Below are 8,519 nucleotides of genomic sequence, written 5' to 3' on the forward strand. Positions count from 1 at the left end.
ACAATATTATTTATATAGTTCGCATCCATTTAGTAACTGCTGTTACAATTTTAGTAATTATTTAAGGATTGCTCTCAATTTCAGATCAAAATTTCTAACCAATATTCGGTCTTAGATCTAACTGATGGATGATTGCTGCTTCTAGATATGATGTCTCATTAAAACTCGGAAAGCTGCGCCTATCAATGCGCCTTACGCAAAAAAGTGAAATATGAGACAGCAGTCTTCACAATCTTAAAGAAAAACGATCAACATTGTAAGTATAGTACTTGAATGTAAAATTAATACGATTACAACTATAATCTTGGAATTAAGAGATGTGTTTCAAGACAGAGCTGTCCAGGGAATTATTCAATTATTTCCTAGATTTCTATTATGTTTTCTAGGGAAAATGGAATAATTCCGATTGAAATTCATTCCGATATGATAGATGCCCAGGTCGGTGTTTTTTGGCTTGAAATCGAAATATGTTAGTATTCACATCTATTAGCGTTCCTATTCTTTACTTCATTGTTGTTTAGTCAAGGACGATACTAGTTTGAAATCGTTAAAAGTTTTTGATTTGTGTCTTTCACTATGTTTAAAAGTATTCTGTTATTCATATTTTTATAGTTAAATTTATTATGAATAATATCTTATAATTATAAGTAACAGAATGCTTTTAAATAGTGAAAGATACAAGTCAATAACTTTTAATGATTTCAGCCTAGTGTTCATGAAACTGAACATCACATGCTTCGACAAAACAGCAATGAAGTGAGGCATAAGAACGGTAATGGACGAGAATACCGACACATTTCAATTTCAAACAAAAAAACACCAATCTTGGACAGCTCTGAGTTAATGTAATGTGCTTTCCTAATATATAAACATTATTATGTCAATGTATTCTCTTTCTTCCTACAATCGAAACAAATTATCTTACCGTGGCGAATGTTTCCATGCACAAAACGAACATACCGCCAGCCGTTAATACGCACGGCGGCTGCGTTTTCATCATCATGAAAAGAACAAGTTTTTTCGTTCTAGGCGACGCATTGTACCAATTTAAATTTATTCTGCAATTACAGATAAGAGCTTGCTCACATTTTGCTAAGCTGTACTTTTAAATTTATATTCATATATTTACTGGAATTTATTAAATTAATTTATTAAATTAATATATTTAGACGTTTTTTTATCAATAATATTAATTAATTTTACTTAACGTTTACACGTGAAATACGTACAAATTAGTATGAAGGTATCCGCTATAATCTATCAATCTCTGAGCATTAATACATTCAAAGCATAGATGAAATAATAACGCACACGACACCGCTATTAGTCTCAAAAGCTCAGATAGATCATTTGATTTTGTCACAGCCTAAATGAGATATATTAATCGCTGCTAATTAATCATAAAAATAATCATAAAAATAATTTTTATTTACTTTAATTCTAGGGCTATAGATATATTTTTTGATACATTTGGTTTACACAATGGATTTTTCGAACTCTAAAATATATCTATTCTATTTTATTCCGAAAAAATAAATTTTTTTAAGGAGAATTTCACATATGATTTAAAATATCATTATAAAATCAAAATTTACATTTCTTTAAATTACAAAAAATACAAAGATTTAAATAATAAAAAATACTACAACAAATTTAGTTAATTACATCATAAATGTAATAAAAGGCCTTTTCTTTAAATCGTTCTTAAGATATTCACCAAACTAATTAATTGTAATTGTTCATCTATTAATATATTGCTAAATCAATTTCCAACACTCGTTACTATTACAATTAATATAATACAAAATGCACATACCCCAACGCCTGTAACACTCATAGCTATCATATTCAGCCCGGCATGGAATAGAAAGTGTTTGGAGTACACAATTTCTATGAGATTGACAAACCTTGATTCAAATATATTTTAATAACAGTAAATAACGTTCCAATAAATCGTAAAATTAAACAACTACATCATATATTCTAAAACTATCCAAATTTATTTTTATTCCGAGACAAGCAAAATGTTTAGAGATTTCTGCGCTTAAATTATAATGATTGAAGTACAAACGATACAAACCTTATAGCTGCTCTGTGATCGTGAACACACTGTATCATATTTCGGTACGCCGTATCTTTTATAATTGGGGGATTGACATCGCTGGTCAGGTATATCTCCTGTACAGCTTGTTCTATTCGCGAGCTTCAAGGATAACGATATAAAATTGAGAAAAGAAAGAGCCCCTCGAATCTTTTCCCGTGAAACGCTGTTACTCACCCAGTTATGATAAATAGACCGCAAGCATGTCGCATAAATATGACGAATATTGCATCGGTCGCGACGATGGACGTAACGCAAATTATAGCGGTGAAATATCCGTGAATCAGAATGTGAAAATAATATTTTTCCATGTCGACGTAATATTCGACTCTGTGCAACATAGGCCGAGTGACATTGGTGACTTGAAGGATTAATGGTTGGAGGGGCATCAACAAAAATGCTACTGTTAATATATACATCACACCTAAAGAAAAATGTTATTTAAAGCAATTAAAGATATAAGAAACTAAAAATTAATTAAACAATTGATTTACTCACAAACATAAATGGTCGAGGATTTTTTGCCACTATTCGCATATTTTTCAAGCATCTTTATGTCATTGGAATTTCTTAACGAATAAAAATCATCTCTTATTCGATCGAGCAAGGCTCTTATCTATAAATGTAAAATATTCTTAACTAAATGATCAAATTGAGTTTTAACGTTTTATCGGAGTTAAATGTTTAACAATATATGCTTCGTAAATTGCCTTCATACATTACCTACATTGAAACAACTTGCGAGTAGAAAAACGCGCTTTTATTATCAGAATAAGTAAGTTAATTATACTGATTGTGAGATACATTATAGAGAAAATGATCGTACGTACCTCATTCATGTATAGTACGGAATTCATTATTTTCGTCATACCTGATACATCAACCATTAATGGAACAAGACACTCGATCACGATATCCATATCGTGAATGTAGGAGAACATACCACATAACTTGAGAGAATGAATTAATTATTATTAGTTATAAAAAAAAAAAATTGAATCCATGATATGATTCGTTATTTTAATCTTTTGCCAACCGCAGACGGTAATATTGTAACATAAAGGCTTCTACATAATTCGCAAATCGCAAAACGTAATTCACAAAAGCAGACAGAATGAAAATTTGCATTGTTTTTTATTGCGTGCAGTTGATTTTCATCTGCATGTATCTTGCGTGCGGTGATTATCATTCTGCGTCAACATTTGTGAAGTACGTTTTACGATTTGCGAATTATATAGAGGCACCTTAAGATCAGCTTTATTCACATCAGCCTTATTGACAAATGCATACAACTATTATTGCATATAGTTGTTATAAGAATAAAAATAAAAAGAATAAAACAAAGTTTTATTTTTAATAAATAAAATTTTAATAAATGCTTTATTATATATATTGACATGTTTACGATAAAAAAATATGCGGCTCACAATTCGTTCATATATTTGTATCCGTAAATTGTTTCAGTTAGATTGTGCAAAAGCGGACCACAAAACATGCGGACCGCGAATACAAAAAAAGTTTTTTTATGCAAATAACCTTTAACATATTTAATATCATTGAATATACACGTGAATTTATAAATTTATTTTCTTGAATTGAATATTGATAAGATGAAGTATTAGTCATTGCCGTACCTTGGCGAAAATTTGCGTGCAAACTATAGTTACTATGACGATGACTATTGCATGGCTCGTCCTAGACGATTGGTAAGGCCATTGGCCGATTGCCAATAGTAGAATTTTGTTGACTCTGTAGTTGTGTCCGTCAAAGAAATCCATTTTACTTATGTTAGTAGAGTATTAAAGGTATTAACGGGTCTCTTCGATTCTTACCACATTGTCCAGTCGTACGCAATATCTCACAATATTAACAATTCTTTGTGTAACATGATTCTCGAAGCAATTGTTTCTATTAACTATAGTCAAATGATTGCTGAAAGGTATACACCTAATTTTGCGGTTTGATGTTCGTTGCAAAGCGACATCGTAATTGCAGAACGCAATTTTCTTTGTATTATCCGTCATTTCATTCGAAGGTTTGAATTTTCAGAACGCTTCTCTACCTTCTTCATTTTACAATGTACACAAACTTTCTATCTTACCATAACTTTCTGTTTATTTTGTCACGAATTGATAACAAAAGGCTTGAGTATGACAAAAATAAGAAGACATATTATTAAATTCCAACATCAATATACATTTTTATCATTATACAATATACATTTTTATCAGAAGATGCAAAGAATTTCGGAAAAAAACAGTGCAATTTCAATGGCATGTCATGAATGTAGTTCTTTTCAACTCGGATGTATATAATTGTTTATCGCAAATATTTGCAGAGATATTAGAAATATTTTTATAAACTATTAAATTGGATAAGTTATGTACTTTAATGATTGTTACATCAATATGCTACGTAAGTTTTATATACGTTCTTTCGATGTCACATATAGATATGTATGCATATATTTTAATTAAATTATTTTATTAATTTCTCTGAAAAATATACCTTCAAACATATGTATTATACAATGCACAATACAATTTCGAGCATTAGAAATTAATTAAGAAATTAAAAGATGCATCAAGGATTTTGCTTGCGATGCCATATGGCTCTCGGATTCGTTTCCGAGAGCGGCAAAGTGTCGAAACTGCAAACAACAAAAGTCGATCCATCATACACTCGTCACACATTCCACCCCTCAAACGGAGTTTCTAATTGGATGTGAAATAAACTGATGAAAAGTTAATCATTATATGACGAAGGTACGTTCAATCATGACTGCAGTCAAAATCCAAAGTCAGAAAACATATGTAGAATATTTGCTAACGTATCTTTAAAGTCAAATAGTTTAACATTTTCATTGTTGTTGGCGTCTGTAGAGACAGTCACTTATTTTATCAACAACTACTTAGCAACTAAAGTAATCTGTTTTTATTTCAAAAACATCTTAAGTAATATCTTAAAATGTTAATTCGGCTCTGTGATTGGTTTATGACATTTTAAGATTGTATTTAAGAAGGTCTTAAGTATAAAAATCGATCACAAATACTGGCCTAAATATTATGTACGTTTTAAGTTTTATGTTTGTGTGAATAAAAAATAGAAATCAATTATAAAATATTTTCTTCATTGTGAAACAATTCAGCGTTTTTCAATTATTTCTGTAAAGAACATGCTGGTAAAGAAATCGTTGTAGTTGACTATATATAATATCATTGTTAAACATTTACCGCTTATTTTGTGTTAAAATTTTCCATAGCAAAAGAGTTATACGAAAATTAAATATTAAACAAGACTCAATTGTTTACATCGAACGTATTTAAATGTCCACTCGGCAGTACCGATTAAATTACTTTGCTCACCCGATTGCGCAAGGTGTCGTTCTTCATGAGTGCTTCAGGTTTCCTTCTCGTCGACTTTATCACAAGATCTCCCGCTTTCGATCACCAACACCTTACACTTTCCTCCCCAACTGTATCGCGATTCTTTAATACAAGATTATTAAAAGTCTCTTATCCAACGGCATCACTTCATGAGAAAGATAGAATTAATCTTCATCCACCGCTTTTACAATATTTCATTTGCAATGAGGAATTTGAAAGACAGCTGCACGCCATAACAGAATATTCCATTTTCACAAATTTTTCATCACAATTTCATAAATTTTTAATTAACATTTCAGTCACCATTTTTCACGTTTCTTATATAAAATTAAATATTATATATTTTAATAATTTACGTTAGGTATTATAAATATTTGATGTTATTACTGTTCATTTCGTACGAATATAAAAGAAGTATTTTATTATCTTGACAACAAATCTTGTAAAGCTTCATTGGCACCACGTCACAGTTTGTCTTTTAAAGTTCCGGCACTATTGATAACGTTATCGCGTTTCAACGTACGTTACGGTAAGGCACCGAATGCAGTTTCTCGAGACCTTCCTTCCGGCGCCACGCGCGTCTTTATCCTGAAATCTCCCGCCCTCGGCTGGCCGACACCTTGCGGCACCTCTCGTTATACGCTTGTAGACGAATGCCACGCGCTCCGAGTCTGAAGTCTGGCTCTGTTCCGTCCGTACGAGGGGTAGAACCCCATAGGAGATGGATATCGCTAATTATCTTAAGGTGAAGGGGTTCGTAGTAATAGTACGCGACCGTTGTGTTCTACTACCTTCCCTCCCTTCTTCTTCTGTATTTATATCATTCCTCATCGATGTATATGATTACTTAATAGAGTGTCCATGAATCAGTTACAAAATCAATTACAAATCGATGTCGATCAATATTACAAAATATTACTCGAATCATTTCAACGATAAAAAATCGTTATAAAAAATCGTAAAAGAGTAAGATTCATATTATTTAGACACAATCACATTGTTAAACTTGAATTTCAAATGGAATATACTTAATAAAAAAATCGTAAAATTATAAACAAAATTATAAACAATATGATTTATAAACATGGTTTGTATTTTTTGTCAAATGCAAGACTCATGTTTATGTTGCTTTTTATACAGTAGCGTCCAAAATATTTTGGCACTAATATTTTTGTCGCATTTCACAAAAAGTTAAATATCTCGATGGAAAAAGAATATAGAGAAGTTTTTGATATGCATTTTAAAATGCAAAAAGAAAATTTTAAATCTGCGCTTGATTTTTTTTCTATGATATTTTATTCCAAATTAAAAATTGATATTTTTTTGCAATATTTTTGTCTTACTTTGAAATGCTGTGATGAAACATATTATCAGAAATGTAATAGAAGAATATTTAAAAATAGATTTTTTAAGCTTTAAAATGTTTTTTGGAAAAAATTGGTACGATAATTTCTTGCAAAGGTATCAAATTTTTTTGTTGTGTGAAATTTTATTGTCTAAACATTTACTTTTTCTAAAATGTTTTCTGAATTTCGAAATTAAAAGACTAATTGAAAAAAGACGAAAAAGGAAAATATTATAATGAGTTTAGTATGAATTTTTTCAAAATCGATCTATTTTTAAATAAGTTTTCACACACAACAATAAAATTTTATACAAAATTTGATATCTTTATGAAAAATCATCGTATTATTGTCCAATGATATCATCAAATCACAGTACGTTAAAATAAAATAAAAATATTACAAAAAATAATAATTTTTAATTTAACGTAATTTAGAAACCAAATGTCGTAGAAAAAAATTCAAACACAAATTTAGTTTTATCTTTGCACTTAAAAATGCATAGTCGAAAACTTCTCTACCATTTTTTTCACAGAGATATTTAACTTTTTGTGAAATGCAACAAAAACTAATGTCAAAAAATTTATGCTACTACAAATATCTTACAATTGGTCATATATGTTTGTACTGTATCTCACAATTAATCATACAGCTTGATAACACATTTTTAAAGTAAACAGTCGCTTTATATCGATATATTTTCATTTTATTTTTCATTCAACGTCTATTTGAATCTACTTGACATAATAATATAAAATTTGATAGAAAAAGTAGTGACACCAATTCATCTCTATTTTTGAAAAAGTTAATCGCTATTTTCTAATCATTTCTAATTTCTAAAATTAATTCGTGCGAAACGTACAGAATTATTATCTTATACAATTATTTCAATGTGAATTATCTCAATTTGAAAGTAATAAAAAATCCTAATATATTTACCAAAGTAAATTATGTAATATCGAGTAATTTAAATAAGACATTTAGAAAGAAAATTTCATCCCACAATTGAATTTAAAATTGCTAATTTTAAACTTATGCCTTTATTTCATTTTTAGATTATAGACGACAGAAAACCGCGAGGATCATTAATACTCTTCCTTTTCCTCTCTCTTTCGTGTTATTCATTGTTCTTTTGATGCTACCTATACAAAAATGCGACGATATAACATGGTGCATACAGTTATTACACGTGTAGTGGCTTGTATTGTGAAAGCATCTGTTGTTCCGCTGTTGATCGTCGTGACGATTCAAACGACAAACAGGAAGAAAGACGGGAAATCGGAAATTGAAAATTAATTTCCGCACTGCCATCGTCAGTTCATCGTCCGATCAGCGCCGCAAAATTTGGAAATATCACCGTGATATTGTAATGGACTCATTATCCGCGTAAGTTTTTAAGTTTATCTTAACCGAGATATTATCGTGTCTCCTAATGAATTCGTAGTAGTATTCAACAAATCGAGCACAGACAAATTTCTATCAAACTATTTCTATCAGAAATTCATTAAATAGGAAATTCTGACCATAACAGTTTAAGAGATCTTTTTAACTAATTTAAAGTGAATTAATATATACTATATTATATGTACATATATATATATATATTTTATATATTAATCTCACTAAAATAAAGTTATCTAGGTTAGGAATCCTACGTTTCATTCACTGATTTTCAGTGGCATACTTAAG

Source organism: Atta colombica, unplaced genomic scaffold (assembly GCF_001594045.1).
Source record: "Atta colombica isolate Treedump-2 unplaced genomic scaffold, Acol1.0 scaffold145, whole genome shotgun sequence".
Lineage (NCBI taxonomy): Eukaryota > Metazoa > Arthropoda > Insecta > Hymenoptera > Formicidae > Atta > Atta colombica.